Source organism: Anser cygnoides, chromosome 8 (assembly GCF_040182565.1).
Source record: "Anser cygnoides isolate HZ-2024a breed goose chromosome 8, Taihu_goose_T2T_genome, whole genome shotgun sequence".
NCBI classification, from domain to species: domain Eukaryota; kingdom Metazoa; phylum Chordata; class Aves; order Anseriformes; family Anatidae; genus Anser; species Anser cygnoides.
The window spans coordinates 1,257,501-1,276,105 of NC_089880.1; positions in this window are offsets into that span (position 1 = coordinate 1,257,501).

Consider the following 18,605-nt stretch of genomic DNA (forward strand, 5'->3'; position numbering starts at 1 on the left):
GGCAGGACAAGATATTTCTCTGAAGTGCTTTGGTTTTCTTTGCCCAGGCCAGCTCTGCAGCATGCTGGTGACCTCCAGCCCAGCCTGCTTGGGGTGGGGGATGCAGCCAGCAAGGCCCTTGGAGCAATTTCCCCTCTCTTATTAGCCTCATTTCTGACATACCTGTGGCCACCCTGCTCTTCACCAATCAGCTGAAAACAATCAGTAAACATTTAGACATTTTTTAAGAGCAATCCATCTGGCAGTTATAAAACTTCCCTAGTTCAAACAACAGCCTCTTAACTAAAAAAAAGATGAATAATAGGCATTCACTGGATGCCTGAGCATTAAGGGCTTTAAAATGAATATTTTTGTATGATCATAAACGTGTATAATTTTTTCCACTAGAAAATACATATTTGGCTAAAGACTAATGGGCTGAATACAAAGCTTTTTGTCTGTTTCTAACTTTCTGGAAGTTTTTGAGATTACCATTTCACATCTAGGTAGTAAAATATAGGTTAATAATAATAATGAAATATTAAAAGTCACGTACCAAGTGTATCCAGTATGGCAGACAACACAAACTACAGAGGGAAAAAAAAAAAAAAAACTTTCTGAAATGGTTGTAATGAAATACTTGGTTCCACACCTACTGCCAATATAAGCCCGGTGTAGAACTACATACCACTTTGCACAGTAGATCAAGTACACAAAAAGTGCAGACACACAAAAAACTCCTTCTCATGAAGTAGCTGGGTCCCTCCAAGTTATGCTTAGGTGCTCGGAGTCAGTTTTTATGTTTTTTCTCCTCACGCTGGTGACGATGCGCCTCGTCACACAACTGCTGAAGCGATGACTTGGCATCATCTGCCAGGGGCTCAAGCACAAAGGCTGGTGCCCTGCTTTGGTTCTACTTGGGTTCTGTTGCCTCAGTTCTCATCTTATAAAATGGTATCAGTTTCTATTTACACATGAAGAAAAGTTAGTTTACCTCTAACGTAACATATGGGTGTACTGATAATAATGTTCTAACTTCTAAGAGTTACTTGTGCTTGAATTGTCAACTACTATGGCTTCTATTTTGATTAAGTTCCTGTTTGACAGAATATACAGTCAACATTATTTCTTAAGCAAAATATTTAATGAGAGAAGGCAGATACTGTGTATATAAATTTTCTTTAATATTATGACTTCCAGGTGACATTCTACTTACATTCTAAACCTCACTTTTTTCGTTATAGAAAATGTAGAGAGTGTAAACCGTGGCATAATAATCTAATCTTCCAAATTGATGTTTCTTTTTCTTTTTGCTTACAATAGCATGGATCATCTGAAACATTGCCTGCATAAATGTATCATTTGTCACAAGCTAAAAACTGTCATCATTAAGTTGATTTATCAAATGCTGTTATAAAAGATGGATTGAAACACAAAATACCCATCCAAGTCCCATATAATGAAGAGATTAATTTGAGGAATAAGACAACTAATTTAGTATAACACTATGTTCATGCTTTATTTAGAAAACCATCAATTAGTGTGTTTTTCCTTGATGCACTATTTTGTCTTTCTAAACAATAAAAAGGCGATTTGCTCCAAAGTCAATTGGCTTTCAGTAAACAGGAGGGGTTAGTTAAGTGACATCTTGCTCCTAGATTCTATAAACTGCGACCTTGACCAGACTGCAAAAAAGAAATTAATGATGGAATAGAGTTTTCAGTGGAATTGCTCCTCTCAGGTTATCGCTAATTTCCTTTTTATAATGTAATTATAATTTTGGTAGCAGGAGTGACAATAAGGAAAGTCTCAGAAGTGTTTCATTCCTTCATTATCTTGGATCTCTCTCTCTCTCTCGGATTAATATGGTCCATATGCAGACACAAGCTTTCACCACAAACAAAGTTGCAAAGACCCTTAATCAGCTTTTATTTTTTAAGAAAGTAAAAAAAGATGAAAATATGTGTCAAGTTATCCTATCCTAGTAGTTAGTGAAATTCGTGGGGCTGAGATTCATTAAAAGGACATGCAGCACTGCTACATTACCTTGGCAAACATTTGGTATCTTAAGTGTTATTAAAAACCAACATCCAGAAAAATCCAATCATTTCATCCGTCGAATTATTTGGCAGTGCTGAGGCAGGATAACAAATTGATTGGCCATACCAGAGACCAAGGCCATCTCATGGGCTCACGCAAAGGCTCCTGAGGCAGCCCCAGGGTGTACCCCATGGGTGTAAATACTACAGGCTGGAAGGAAACACACACCCTGTAAAATTGAGGTAACCAGAGTTACCCCATGGCAGCAACATTTTGGACACTGTGCAGTCCTGCTTATTCCTTGCTCCTAGCCCTGGCAGCTCTCCTCCATGGCAGACCCTTCACAGGACGTGGTTCCACCTGTGAGACATGCAGACATGCACACACAGACATCCACAATCTCCCAGTTACAGTAACTAAGATTTTTTTAAATGTTAACTCATCAAAAATACACTAGAGGAAAAAGAAATAGTGTGGATGGTACCCCCTACTAATGAGGCACTAATGCATAATTATTATAATACACACGCTTCTCTCCACAGAGGAATATTTATAAACATTGAAACAGCCTAGTTTGCACTGGAGTCATATGTACAAATTGTTTTTCTTCTGCAGTTTGTGGTGTGGTTTTGTTTGTTTGTTTGTTTTTCCCCTTATTGCAGGGATATTTAATGCATTTCATTAAGACTATGTGCAGTCATTTAAAACCCTGAAGAAACCTGGGCCTTGGCTACTTGCTGCCTTAAATGAGCATACAAAGAGAAACCACTGCCTAAACTCAAAGTGCAGCTGTTAATAAAGCATTCAATTACCCCAAGTCTGATTTCCAAGAGCATGTGCTTTAGGAGGATCAGTAATGGAGCTACCAGAAAAAGACCTGATATGAATTAGGATTAAAAGATGGACAGTAGCCAAAAATTATGCTTTGGGATGAGGCCACTGCCTCACCATACCTGTTCTCTTGTAGTCCCAAAATCCACTGATGACCTGTCCATGGGCACCTCCCCACTCAAGCAGGATCCACAGCACTGTGTCAAGAGAGGGCCCAACCACACAGGTAATTACAAATAAATCATCATGAATATGAAAATGTTGCTGAAAGATCCCAGCAGAGGATCCCAGTCCCTCAATAGTGGAGATTGCTAGATGGAGGAGGCAGCATTACATGCCAATTACAGATGAATAGCAATAAACTGCAGTATACTAAAGAAGAGACATATTCCACTTGCAGCACGCCATCCTTCATAACTTAAAAAAACATAAAGAAGTTTACCATACTAAAAATCAGACTCATTTAAATAAGTTTAGCTTATGGATCATACTAAATAATACTACCTGAGAAAATGTAACAAGGGGAGTGAAATTAGGGATATAAAAAGCCCTTGAGGAAATGTAAAACATTATATATTTTTCTGCTGCCTGAATGTGCTGTACTTCAGGAAACATTCTCCATCACCTTGACAGCATGCTGCCTTTCTGTATACTGAAGTTTATTTGTCTGAATTATTAATGCTGCTTTTGTTTGTAGCTATATCTTAATTTTCTTCTTTTCATTCACCTGTCATGATTGTTTTGATTCACATTCCAGGATGATGCACAAAATATTTCCTTTGGAAACACTGTAGCGTCACCAATATTTTTGCTCTGTTAACAGATTATTCTGTCTTCACAATAAAATCAGATCATTTCATTTTTTTCATGAAAACTGTCAATCACTGAGATTATGCTTTAAATGCATTGAGCAGATAAAAGATAGAATTTAAACTACATATCATATGTCAGCAGAGAGCATTGAGTGCCCTGCAAATAGAGAAAGCAAGTCTCTCCTTCTAAATGAAAAACATGCCCACAGCAGCAAAGCAGGTATCCTCAAAAAATTAGTAATGTTCATGACAACTATTTTGCATATTATTTGGAGTAACACAGCTGTGATAGTGTATTTATTATTTGCAGAATGAAGCGGAAATAAACTGAGTGTTTTGTGTGTTCAGTTTTATTTGTAGTTTCTTCTGCATAGGCTAAGATTCTGAAAATTTGTGTTTAAGTTGTATTGTTTTATACGATAAGAGCAGACAAAAATGAAGGTGAAGGATTGCAGGCATTAAAGAAATGCCAGATGAATGTCCACAAATTTTACAGTATCGGGGGGAAAAAAAAAAAGAGTGGGAAGATTTTATGATATTTTTTCTAAAAATATTTCACAGTTTCTCTTTGGGGAACAAATAGAAAGAGCATTCTGCTTACCTAGAATTTACCTGGAACCCCTTCCTTCCTCACCAGCCCTCCCCACCACCTCCTTTTTTTTTTCTTTTTTTTTTTCTAAGTATGCCTACCCAACTTGTGTACCAAATTCAGAAAGATTCCCCTGAAAACACAATATTGAGAGACCATATGTACAAACAGCGCACAATTTCAAACAGACTAGGCTCATTGGAAAAAAAAAAAACTTTTTTTTTTATTTGCCTTTGATTTCTTTCAGAAGGATAAAATGAAAGGGACAGAGATACATATTTTAAGCCCTGTGAATTCACAATGGGGCTTTAGAATAAAGAGGTAAAAACCTTTGAACTAAACAAAGGTCCACCACGGTGCACTTCTTTTTCACAAGCACCTTATAAAGAAAATTATGCCAGACAGAGGGCCCAGCTGGCTTTTGCCACTACACCTCTCCGACACAACACAACACCATCATTCCCAGCCCCTATCAATCTACTGTATGCCATGTCATTGACTCCTCTTGGACCAGATCTCTTATCTCATAGAGCTGGTTTTTAGTCAAATGCCCTGTGAAAGTATCCACTCATGAGCTTACATCTGAGTGTCTCTTTGTACTAACCAAAGCCTGCAGTCTAGCAGGCTGCATTAACTTGATTAAAGTGATACCATAGACAGTTACTTAGGCTCTTACTTTGCTCTTAGATTAAAGACAAGAAAGCCTCCTTCTCTCAAGGTTTTTTTTTGCAAAACTGCAACTTTCAAAAGGGTCAGCAGAAGACAAAGGCTCTTATAATAGAAGGAAAGAGGCTTTTATAACAAATGATTTCTAATTGCCCCTTTGTTCCAAAAAGACAGCAGTTATACCAGCTGAAACATAACAAGCCATCACCATTTCATGATGGAGAGCTTGCACAAAGGGCTGCAGAGAAGCAGCTTTCAGTAAGTTCCAGCAATTTCAAAAACATTTTTTCCTTGAAAATAACACCTTATTTAATCCATTTAAATCCAGAAGAGAAGCACATCTGACCAGCTGTGCCTAATAGTCTATACTCTCTAGCGGGCTATAGAGCTACTTGTGAATTCTTCCCATTGCATCTCTAAGGAGCAGGGTGGGGAAAGTGCTTGGGCACGGCTCTACCCCTGTGGATGACATTTCATATCGCTTACCAAATAAATCCTAATGAGGAAACCAAAGGGCCAGATTCTGATCTAGAGCCATGGAGTGGATTATTTCAGTTTTTACAGAGGTGTGAGGGATATGAACAGTCACAACAACGAGGCTTGCATTTGCAGCAGATAACCTTTAAAAGCACAACTGTCTTTGGAAAAGCGATCACTCTTCACGTTTAGCTGCTACAGCTGCAAACTTCAGCAACCTTCTGCAGAACAGGGTTACATTCTTTTTGGAAACAGTCTGCTCATTAGCAAATAATAGTGGCCTTAGATTTTCTGGAAGTCTCTGCATGAAATTGTGTCTGCATCTCCCTGCATGAATGTGCACCAGTGAAGCTGCTTATCTCTAGGCGTAGCCCAGAGTGCATTCAATCAATACAGTGGCTGCAGCGCACACCCAGCTCTTGCTTAGGCCAATGCTTTTGTAGTGTGCATGGCTGCAATGACTGCAAAACTGACAGTTTTAGGTTCCAGCCTGATATGTTAAGCTGTATGTGGATAACGTAAGTGGAACAGAAAGATTTCCTGGTGGCATGTCACCTGGGGTCAGAAGTGAGAAGGGGGGAAGCTGCACTCACCGGAGGGAACGTGTTTGCATGAAAACCTTTAGAGGATCCAGTGACCAAACCAGCAGAGGACTTCCTCTCGCTGGAAACACAGCTATTGATGGCCTCGGTCTCTAGACCATCCTCTTGTTCTACAGACCTGGGGAAAGGGCACTACGCTAGAGCCGGGGCAGGATGCGGGGGTGTGAAACACAAAAGGAGGACATGGGTGAAGTATGTTTGCTTTGGCAGGTAATTCCCATGGGTCACAGTGTGACAGCAGCCTGTGAAAACTGGGCTTTTGGTTAAGGCTCTCGGGAGATGCGGGCTCAATTCCCACATGATCTTAGTCACAGCATCAAGAGTACAGCAGGGAGATCTTCAAAAGCGTATGGGTGTTTAAGGACACAGAAACCTGTGCATGCTTTGAAGACCCCAGGTACCTGTTGCATAAGGATGCGCTTGTTGTAAAACCTTGATGCAAACAAACACTAAACACTAGATAAGGACCCTCTCTCACCTCTGTGGTACCAGGACACCTTCTTCTCCCAGGTGTGGTTGGCTCCCTGCTTGGAAAGATCTTCACAGTAGATTTGCCTCTGTCCTCCAGTGCCCAAAGACATTGCTGTAGTGCAAGGGTCAATTTCCTTCATCAAAAGGAAGAAACAGTCATTGTCGCACCATTACTCTTCCTTCTAGAAGGCACTGTCACCCCCTGCTTGGCTGGCACACCACCCTCCTTCCCCTCCCCTCCCCCCAGAGAGGGGCAAGGTGACTTTCTGAGGCAGAAGCTGTGCAGCTGCTCTGCAAAGTGCTGTGGACACTTTGCTACAATAGGAATAATAATTACTAATAGAATATAACATTAACAATGAAGCAATGAAAGAGCTAACGGCATTTCTTTGGGAAAAAAAAAAAGAAAGAAAAAAGAAAAAAAGCAAACAGAAAACTATTTTCCCCTTGGTAAAGGAACATTGATTACTCTTAAAGGGACTCTCTCAACTTCCCTTTGAGGACTCCCATTGATCTCAGATCTGTTTTCCCTCGCAGGCAAAAAAGATAAGTATTCTCTTGACATTCTCCTTTCTTCAGCAGACTGGGCTAACAGGGAGATTTCTATTTCAAATATCCATGTAGCTATGATGTGCTCTAGACTCAGCTTATGCCCCTCTGCACATGTGAGATGGTACTTTGAGCACTAAGTCTTTCTTTCTGCCAAAATACACAGAGAGAACAATGATGGTGATGTTCCCTTTGCTGTGCATATGGGTTCTGCAAATGACTGAGTCATACATATATCCGAATACAAGCATGAAACTGATTTGCGGAAATTAGTTCAAATGGTGCCTATATATTCGGGTTCTTTCAGGTCAAAGCTAGCAAGCACAACAGCTGAGGTCCAAAATGCCAATGAGACACATGCACAGACCACAGTATTCATAAACTCAGATTCCTTTTCAACAGAATATAAAATACAGAAACATGATGTATAGACATACATATTTTGTTATAGGGTACCTTAAGAACAGTTGCTGGTAAAACCAGATTTCTACTGTAAATGGAGCATCATAACTTTACTCAGTTTTTTGTTAATTTAGAAACTTCTAATTTCATCAAATAGGCACCATATCCCCAGGAACTCCTCTGACAAAAGAATCAGGGGAATTCTCTGAATCCATTTTAAAGAAATTTACAGCAGTGATGACTGACTGAAGATAGGCATCTCTGAGTATTAGAAAAAGAGAAAGCATGACAGTGTGCAAAAGAAAGAGAGCTTCACTTTTTCACAAGTAAAGCAAGGAGAGTTGTACCTGTCCTGAAGTTTAACATAAATGGAGTCAAGATCTCTCATATCAAGCATAGACCTGCTTGCTTCCTTCCTTTTCTTTACTTCTTTCTCTCTTGTTATGTGCTGACCCCATATTTAAGTGAAATACATACAGTAATTCTTATGGAGTCTTTTTGATTTACATGTATTAACAAAAAGGGGCTCTTAACTTTAAAGCTCTGCTTGGGGCAGTACAAACAGAGAACGACAGACTGCTGTTAACATTGGGCTGAGACATGAGAGCAGTAGATGGATTTCCCTGGATACACAAGTGAGATGCCAGAGAGCCATTACCTTGGAAATATACCCAGAGCAAGGTCATCAAAAGCTGCCAGTACTTCCTAACTCTATAGACAGTAAGAGTTGTCCACAGAAGGAGAACTGCATGATCATATCCCATACCCATCACAGGTATCACAATCCCTCAACTGCTAAAGAAAAGCACCAGATTGATTCAGAAGTATTTGAGTGACTGCTGATCAAGCCCATTTACTCTTCTTTAATTGCTAACAGCTCCCACATGACTCACCTAAGGCCACCTGGGCAAACCTTACTGTTTAAGCCTTGAAGCTTCTCACCTGGCCTTCTGCCCCAGCCAGCATGGTTCAAGGGTCCTCCTCTGACAGCACTCAGCACTGTGCAGATCCAGCTCTCCAAGACTCTTTCCCAGACACCTTCAAAGCCTCCAGCTTAACACGTACGGCAAATCACATGGACCACAAAAATATACCAGCCAGTGTCTTTCTGCAGACCCCTGAAGTCCTCAATGATAGACTTGGCAGTTGTGAGGACCTCCTGCCTTCCTCCTGCTGGAGCTGCTACCTCCAGCCAGACCCTGACCACCATGGCCTGGAGGAGCAGCCAGTGCACAGCCATGTCCCCACACCACGTGCCTGGGAGCAACCACCCTCATTGAATATAACCAGCAATGCCCTGGGGTTGTGGATCAGGCTCATAAGAGAGTGGCCTGTGGGGAGGTTGCATACAGAAGCAGATCAATCTGGGTTGGAAAATGCTGCCGGAGATCACCCAGCCCAATGCCACCTGACCAAGAGCCAACCTAGAAGTCCTACAGGACTTCTCTCAGTCCCTGTGCCACTGAAGCCCAAGAAGACCTAGGCATTTCACAAGGGGGGAAAATATCTTTTTAATAGCTGCAGAATTCACCTATTTATTTCGGATTTCGCACCTTCCTGCGTAAATTTGCTTCCAACACGGCAGAGCTGGTATGCAGTGTTTTAGTGAATTGGGTGCCCATTTTTTGTTTTAGTCTGAGAGTAAAGTGATGATACACGCATATGTGTAATGTAGCACAAAGGCATGTTTACTGAAGCATATGACCATGATGTGCGAGTTAAAAAAAATAACAAGCAACAAACCTGTTTCATCCCTAGCCACACATTAGAAACCATAACTAGCTGCTATTTAGATCACGACCAGAGCAGTACTTTTGAGTAAATACAGATTTGCATTACAGTCATCTTGTATCTCTCGACAGTGGTGGATTGCCAGTGATTAAAATCTGAGCATGCGTATGTGCTGGATGTGCATCATGTGTGATATGGGGTATGCGTGTGTGAGCATGCTCAGCACAGGCTTTAAACACTATTTTCTAACATTTCTTTAAAATGGCTTTAATTCACAGTCACTGAGAAAGAGGTTTCAGAAGCAAGTGCTAAGAAGGAAGCTGTTCCTCAGGACACTGGTATAAATTTGTTACTTTAAAAAGAAAAAAAAAACTCTCAATCTCTACCAGTGAAATGGCTACAAATGGGCTGCCATTAACTTTTGTTACTGGAGTAGGTGCCTGTGAAGGGCCAGGTGGTGTTTATGCAGATGAATGAGCATGTTACAATGTGTTCTTCCTTTTGGATAAAACATTAGCGTATCAGATGTGACAAATCAGATGTTCATCTTCCACAGTTCTGCATTATTTTACATTGAGAATTAGATAATGTGCTGGCTTAGCTTTTTACTTAGGTTGTTTTTTTTTCCCCTTCTTCTTGAGAATAACTTTATACATAAAGTTCTCCCCACACTCTGCATAATCATAGTCTCACCATGTATCTAACCAGCAAGGTATTTTGGTAATTGTGTATTTCCAGGTAGTGGCTTTGCATTAGACGGAAGTATACATCGTTTAACATGGTGCATAATTATTGTGAATCAGAAATAATGGACCTACATGTTCAATTTTTTTTTAATTCAATTTTCCTGCTGGAGTAGCAGATAGTTCCTGTATGTCCAGCAGCAGCTGAAAGGTAAATATTAGGATGTCTTACAACTGGAGCTATGCAAATAATTGAATCCTCAGTTCAGTGGCTAAACTGGAAAAATAACCTTTCATTTTCACTTGACAAGAAAGTAGTTTTCACAGCAAAAGGAAATAAATAGGGTTGTGTGCTTATGACTTTTAGTTGTATTTAACTACACTGGGTGTCAAAACAACAATTTTAAATCTAAAAAATCAATTTTTTTTAATCAAAAACTTTATTTCATTTTGTCTATTTTGTCTAGCTGAAACAATGTAAAGAATTAAATCATCAGAAAGTACCATTTTTAATGAGAAAAATGTGTGCCTGACATATTTCACCTTGCTGACTCAAATGCCCAGTGTTTTAAGTGTCTTTGACATCTGGACCATAACTGTCCAGCCATTTTTATATTATGTCTTTATACTGCCAAATCAGGGCAGTTTCTACTTACAAGAAGTTGAATATGGTCAGCAAATGACATACTCCTTGCCCATAGGTCATGTATATTTTACCAGTAACTGTTCGCAAAGAATTAATGTCTGCACAGTTACTTTGGACTGGTCCAAAGCCCTTTGTAGGCCTAGCTCCTTTCTTCCACCAGGAACACAGGCCAGCCAAGGAGGAAAACCACAGATCCATATTTTCTTGTACTGGAGAAGGACCACAGCAGCACCTAAGCTAAATCCAGGCACCTCTGAGGTACAGGGCCAAACCCATTCCACTGAATTCAGTCAGCGGGAGTACTTTGGCCTTTATTTTTGTAGAACTGATAAATTGGTGGTTGGCTGTATTAAACGTATGTATTGTGAGTACAAGGCAAAGTTCACAAGGGCTCAGTGGGCCCCATGCTTGCACAAAGGCCTTGCTGCCTGTGGGAGGTGAGCACTGGTGGGACACCACAGGGAGGACCACGCATCAGGGCCTACTCCACAGGCTTTACTGGGGAAAGACAGGTCAGACTCTTCTTGGACAGAAGGACATCCTTTCTCAGCAGAAAGCTGAACCGTCCAGAGTCTGAGAGGGCCTCATCTTACCCAGGGTCTGGCTTACCCACACTGTATGCGAGCCATGGGATTTGAAAAATTCTATCAGAACGAGGTACTTTTTCACAATTAAATTGATGCATTTATGGCTCTCCAAGCTTCACTTCACTTGAGTGACATCAACAGAATACACAACTGCTCCAGTTAAATGCATAGCTCATTTCTGTCTACATCTTGTAGGCAACATGTTCAAATGTATTCAAAATCAAGGCTGCAAAAGAATTTCTCATCATCAAAGACAGCAGACTTAGTTCCTGTAATTGTGTTGTTTTGTCCAAGACTGAAAGGATAAAAAAATGCTGCTCTGGGATAGCAGCTGCAGTACCTGTGTGGTCTCACTGTCATGTGTCATGCAGATGTTTCAGCACAAGCACTACCAAAGCCCCATAGGGATACCCTAAACTCAGCTTCTGGTTGCAGAAGAGCAGCATCATGCCTGCAGTAAGCAGGTGTTCCCATCACCCTGCAGACCACAAGCTATTTTCTGGTCCATGATTTTGTCCTTCCAGGCTCAGGAGCTGATATTGTCCACTCTGTGCCTCTCACTAGTTCTGAAGTGACCTATTGAGTGTTTATTTCAGCAACTTAATGAAATTACAGGAGAGAGGGAAAAGAAAAACACCTCCAGATGCAAATGATGCCAGTATGGCAGCCTGCAAGACAAAATGTTTCCACAGATTAAAGACATTGACCCCATTTGGGGGGTGTTTTTCATTAGCAACTACAAGTTTCCAACCAAGTGAGGATGTCACTTCAAGTCTCCAGGCCACCCTGGTCCTTCATGCTGATGGGACACATGCTGAGCCATGTGGGGCTGTGCACAGTGGCAGTGCCCTGGCCATGACACATCACCTCAGAGGGGCTCTGCACACACCTGGTAAGGTGCCCAGATCTGGCTTCTTCCTACTCTCAGAAAGTGACCGTCACAGCCCCAGGATCCTGGAGAAGGAGGATTATCCCTGCTCAACTTCCAAGTACGTTGATAGGACAAGGCCAGGAGTGCCACCCTTGGGTAGACATTCCTTCAACAGGCTCACTTTGTCCAGCTGCGCACATGCCAACTGCCTATCTTTTTCTTGGATTAGCAGAAGGCTTTGCAGTTGGGAAAGCCACTGCTTCCTGATCTAACCCAGTCTCCTGCATCCAGCCCAAATAAAGCTGGTGGTTAAGACCCTTTCTCTAAGGGCTTCAGTGCTCCACAGATAAGATTCCCTTCAGAGAAATAAGCAACTGTGTACCAGTAACAGTGACCTCCTCACCTGTACAGACGTGTCCAGAACACATCCTAGAATGAGTTTGTTCTCACACCATAGGGCAACCCCACCCCTTTTTTTTCCAGGAAAACATGGCCTTACCAATACAGACATTATTTGCTGGTTAGGGAATCTTATCACAAAAGTTTAATAGTTGTTTTACTCTACACACAGAGTTATCACAACGTGGACAAGGGTCCTGTTTTCCCTATTTCATGTGACCCCAGCAGTGGCAGAAACACTGTTTTTTCAACTTACCTAAGAAAAGTGCTGCTGGGGAAAACAAAGCTAATGAAACAGCCGTCATTTTATCTTCCTGTACATCATCTTGGTTTCTTGTTTTGTTTTGTTTTTTATAGAAAAGAAAAAACAATAAGAGTTATCAATCCCCCTCCAAGACTTACTCAGATTTGGTTTAACACTGCAGGTCTCAGTACATTTAACTATGATTTCTGCTAACTGGTCTCAGCCTAGTATTTTCACACCTTTTTTGTACTAAATGCTTACAACTGGTCACTCTACTAGAAGCTGTCACCATGACACCTTTATTTAGAATCTTAACAACACAAAAGGCATTAGAAATGAATCTCAAAATAATCTTCTTTTATTGTTTGCAGTGCAATAAGTGCCTGCAAATGCATCCCATTATCATTTTATACAATTAAACACATAATGCCTAACTGTTAAGGTATCAGCCCAGCTGGGTACAGATGCAGTACACTGCCAGTCTGAACAAATCTCGGCTGTCTTTTAATAATTACCCAAATAAAAGAAAAAATAATGAAGTGCTGTAGATTGCTCATCCAAACTGGTAAAAAGCTGTTTGCAAAGGATAACTACAAGGGGAGTGAGACACCGGGCTTTGCTAATAAATAATTCTCAGAAATACCAGCTCTCAATTTACTACTCGTACACAATGGACCAGTTGAAACTTGCACGGTGATCCAATTTGCCGCAGCTCTTGTTTTGAGTCTTTGTGAAGCTGCCGCGTGAGCACAGTGGGGGCTGCTTGCACGTATCCCTGGAGTCAATCAGTGGGCCTTTGTTTCCTGCTGGTCAAAAATATCAGGTGGCTTTGAGAGTCTAATTATCAATGAAAAATTAAATTCAGTGCAGGAACATAGCCAGGAGTTGCCCCCTGCCTTCTGCCCTCATTCATGTGGTGTGAGTATCAGGATATTTGTTATAATTCAAAATGTATTCAAGCCAAATTGGGGACTTCAGGGGTGGGAAAGACATAAACCTCAACGTGAAAACAGGAATCGAGAGCCTCACTGGAGAATCAGCAAAACTAGTTTTCTGCTCTCTTAGCGAACAAGGAGCGTAGCCTTAATTGTGCCAAATTCTGCCTCAGGAGTGGTGCTCTGTCAGGCAGCTCTCGTTAGGAGTTGTAATGCCTGGTCTATACCTAGCACTGCTCCATGGCTGTAAGTTGAACCAGCCATCAAAATGGGCCCAGCTCACGCAGAAATGGAGCAGGCAGAAATGGAGATGCCTGCCAGGCCGTGAGGATGAAAACCCTCAGAAGCTTGGTCTGAAGAAAAGGGCCAGAGCACAGGCCAGCCACTGACCAGCATTGCTTGAGAGACACCCCATTAGCAGAGCAGACCACAGCAGCCACAAACAATGAGACAATCTCTATCAGCAACATTACAAGCGGAGTAAAAAGCCACTAGAAGTAACCCACAGTTGCCAGGTGAAGGTGTCACTTCCATCCATCGCCTGTGCACCATGTGTATGCTAACTAGGCATCTCAAATGCTAGCCATGAAGCAGATCTGTGCTCCTGCCTACATTGGCCTTTCCACTCTTTGTAAATTAATCAAGAAAAATCATCCTTGAATGCTACAAATATCTTGTTTCTTTACTTGTTCATCATTTCCTGGTAATCAATACTCATAATTTCTCACACGGGGTGAATCTGCTTCTCAACAAGATATCAAACTTTGAAACAGAGCAGCATACAACAAGAGCTCACTAAGGCAGCGGCCCTGCTTTTTCACCTTACAGTAGGTTCTGGTTTTTGAACGGGCATGTGAAATACAGCCACCCCCCACCACAGGTGAGCGCACACGGAGGCACTGCCACAGACTTCCACACACTCCCTTCACAGTTCTTGGTAGCAAATGACGTGACAAAGGTCAGTCCCTGAACCTTTCTGGGAGGAACTAACCAAAAGGAGAGTGGTGGTGGCAGCCCTTGAGGCCCCAGGCAGCACAGCCACCTCCCCATCAGACTTTCTCCCAGCAGAACACTCATTCACGTTACTTTTGGGCCATGTGATCTGGACACTGTTTTTAAATCTCGCATAAAGCCCTCCTAGGCCATGCAGTAAAGGCCCAGCAAGGCAGGGGCAGCGTGGCAGAAGGGTGCATTGCTAGTCCAGGGTTAACACCGGCCCCCGGCCGCCCCTCTTCTGACTGAGAGCTCATGGAGAATGTGAAGGGCCTTCCTGCAGGCATGAGAAACCCTCCTACAGCCTCTGCTCACACATTGCTGCCGGGGGCTCCAAGGCAGCCACAGGCCATGCGCAACACCCAGGGAGTGCTTGGGGAGCTGGCTCCAGCCCCTCACCCTGCGCCCCTGCCCCAGCCAAACGGCTGGAGCCGCAGAGGCAGAGCTGTCCTCAGCAGGCACAAAGCTATCGGAAAAATGTTTTAAACAAATGCATTTTAGGACGTTTGTCCTTTCTGACATAACAACAGGAACACCTCATTTTAGTTTTAAACGCTATTTAAGGTTGCATCATGCGCTTTATAACATAAATTATTAAATGACTTAATGGACAATGCATTAGAAGGAAAACAGGCAAATTACAGAATAATTTAACTGTTGCAAAGAAACAGAGCAACTTGCAGGACGTAAAACACAGTATTTTGACACAGAATGCCTGAAGCTAAAGCAATTAAGACTGCAAAATATTGCCGGCTGACATGATGTGTATGTAAATTTGTCATTCATTGGCAAGGGTTTATAACAATCACAAGTAACGTGCACCATAAAACAACTGCGTGGTATGAAACGCTTTCTACTAAGAGTGCTCTGAAAAAGGTGGTTATGTATCATCTAAGTGTATAATTACTATACGTATAGTAGCTGTATATGACAGAAGATGCCTCCCCAATACCAGCAGTTCAAAGATAGCTCTTCCAAACACTTTTCAGCATTATTTGGGTGCAAGATCATGAAGGATTTTTTTTTTAATTCCTTTTAAAAAGTTCTCTGAGCTTTTTATCAGACTCAAGACTTAGTGATTAACTCCTCCAGGCTAGATCTAAAAAGCTCCCAAACCCACACACTTTGGCAGGAAAGCTAGCAAAAAAAAAAAAAAAAAAAAAAAAAAGAGATGCCAGAAAGATACCAATACTTATGTCATGGATCAGTTATTCTATCTTAAACTGAGACCAATAAAGGGGCCCTTTGAGTTTCCAAAATTTGTTAGGTTTAGCTATTGATCCCTGTAACGTGTAGCATTGATCCGTGTGACTGTTATTCATCCCTGTGACGTGTAGCACAGTGCAGCCAGCTGCCTGGCTGGAGGACGAGGATGGGAAACAACTTTTTTTTTTCCTGGTGATTTTGCTGAAGAGGTGAAGTGCGCTGCTTCCACTCCTCAAACACAGTTTAGAAAATGGCTTTCCCTGGGAAGGGAACAAGGTCATATTTTAAATTTCTGCTCTAGGCCACATTTCAGAAAATCATCCAAAAGAATACAAGCTTTCATAGGAGCAAAAGATATTTCCCAAGAACAAGACTCAAATGCCACATCCACCATCTCTAAACATCACATTTGTGGAGTATTAGAAAAGGAGTAACAACACAAAGTCTCACATCGTACGAGTGGTGAGAGCAAGGTGCTCACCTGCCCATCCCACTTCTCATATTTGTCATCTCCCCCACATGAGTCTGGGACCCTGGGCAGTGCTGCGGGGAGGCTGGCACATAGGGAGGCTCATCAGCCTCCTCTCTGCCTCCTAACATGCCTGCTAAGGACAGCAGCAGCACAGCAATGGCACAGCAGGAGCCAGGTGCAACCAAATTCCACCATGGTGGCTGCAAACAGAGGTTAAAGTCAGCAATTCCTGCTTTCCCACCAAAAACCAACTTTCAGCCAAAAAAAAAAAGCAAGCTGCAGAAAATCTACCCAGGACTGACCTCTTGCTCTGGGGCTGTGGGCAGCTATCATTAGAAAAATCAACATTTCCGATTACCGTAGCAGCACCAGTGTAGCTACTGACAAATGATTCTGCAGCAGTACATTGATCCCATGTCTGTTTTTCACCTGATGTCCCTGCTCATTTTTTCCAAGTCCCTCTCTTGTAAGTTGATGCCAAAGGGTAGGAGAAAAGGGTGTGAGAAGAGGGTGAATTTTAAACCATCTCTCCATATAAATAGAATAGGTTATGCATGCCTCCTTGAAGTACAGTATTAATCCCAATTGTGCCATAAAATATATATGGCTCACTTGAGCCTTGTTCTCTGGTGAATTATGAACTATTATATCACTCATGGGATAAGTATTATGTCTCTTAAGAGACTATCACCTTTCCTCTATTTCATAATATAAGACTTCATTGAAACCTGCCGTGCCTGATAGAAGAGACTTCTCATGATCCACATTAAACCTTTTTCTTTTACAGCTTCCTTCGTTTAGCTGATATTCACGTCAGGATGAGTTCTTTCAGATGTAGTATAAGCATAAATTAGTATGTAAGAGAAGTAGTCGTTTAGCAGAATTTTTTTCTTTAATAAATCTGGTGATATTTATATTTCATCACAGAGCAGAAAGACTTTTTTTTACACATTTGAAGATTTATTCCCGTAGTAAGTATCCAATTAATAGGGCTTTAGCATGCAGACAAGATTTGTATTTATGCTAGAGAAAATGTGTTCTCATTACAATTTTATTCTCATGTTAGATTTATTGTGGGTTCCATTATAATTTATTTTAGTAGCTCCTTTTTCTAATTCTTTATATTTACATGTCTCTTCCAACAAAAATAATAATACATAAATAATACCTGACAACACTTTGCAGATTTTCTCTATTTGTATGCTTTAATTCTCTGAGCATCCTGGAATGGAAATGCTGTGAACTACAAAGGAAATCTCTGTGTGATCTCTATTACATGAAAAATAATCATTTTCATATCCTCTCCACTCTGCCAAGTTCTTCCCAAGTTCCAGTTTGCAATGCATTAAAGTAGGCAAGAAATGGTACCAAAGCCAAACACACCACCACTTTCTAAGTAAGAATACTCACTAAATACACTTACATTTTCAGATCTGCTTTGTTATTAGTGGTGTCACAGGACAGCCACCTTCCTGCTGCATTGCAGCAGATCATTTTTTCCCCTTTACTGTCACAAGTGTTTTTCCACAGGATTTTTGGCCTGCTAGCATGTGTTTTATGACAACACAATAGTACTGCCACTGCTGCTGCTATGTGCACTGCTGCTGAGGATTGCCCAATTCCTAAAGCTTTGCCTGATTCCTCACCCAACCCACACGGCTCTCTACATGTTGGTGTGTGACAGGAGAAGGGCTTGAATTTACAGCAAGACCAGCTGCTCCAGTTGCCAGCCAATACCTTAAATGAGAGAAGATCTTATGCTAAGCAGGTGTTTCCATGCACACTGCATCTTCTAGCAGACAGGTTTACACAGAGGGCCGTACAGCAGCTTCCCCAGGTCTGCACCATATAAGAGCTTTCTGGCACAGCCCGTCCCACAGCTTTATCTCCAGCACTAACCCCACACAGAGAGTCTCTGCAGCAGCTGGGCCCAGGGAAGCCAGCTGAGCTACACCACTGCTACCACGATCAATGCAAGAGACGAATCTGGCCAAGTACAGTTGCAGTAGACATTGCTTTTGGTTTTCAGTGTACCCTCTGCTGGGGAAAAAAAAATACTTTGTGTTAGCTATCACATCTAATTATTCCTGTTGGGCTGGCCCAGAGAAATGTCAACAGTGCATTGTAAGTGCTAATTGGGGTGTCCATGCTCTGCAGTAGATGTGGGATACAACACCCAAGCCTGGAGAGGTTAAGCATGTTTTTAGAATACTGTACTGTAATGAGCTTAGTCTCCATGGAAGAGGCACAGCGCTGCTGTACGCATGTCATGCTGCATCGCTCCACACCCCAGCATGCCAGGGCTGCTGGAGGAAGGCTGCCCACATCTTCCTCAAGCCTGCAGCCTCGGAGGGCTCGCTGCCAGGCACTGGGCAGAGCGGAGTGAGGGGAGGAGAAGAGGGAAGGGGAAAAACAGAAAG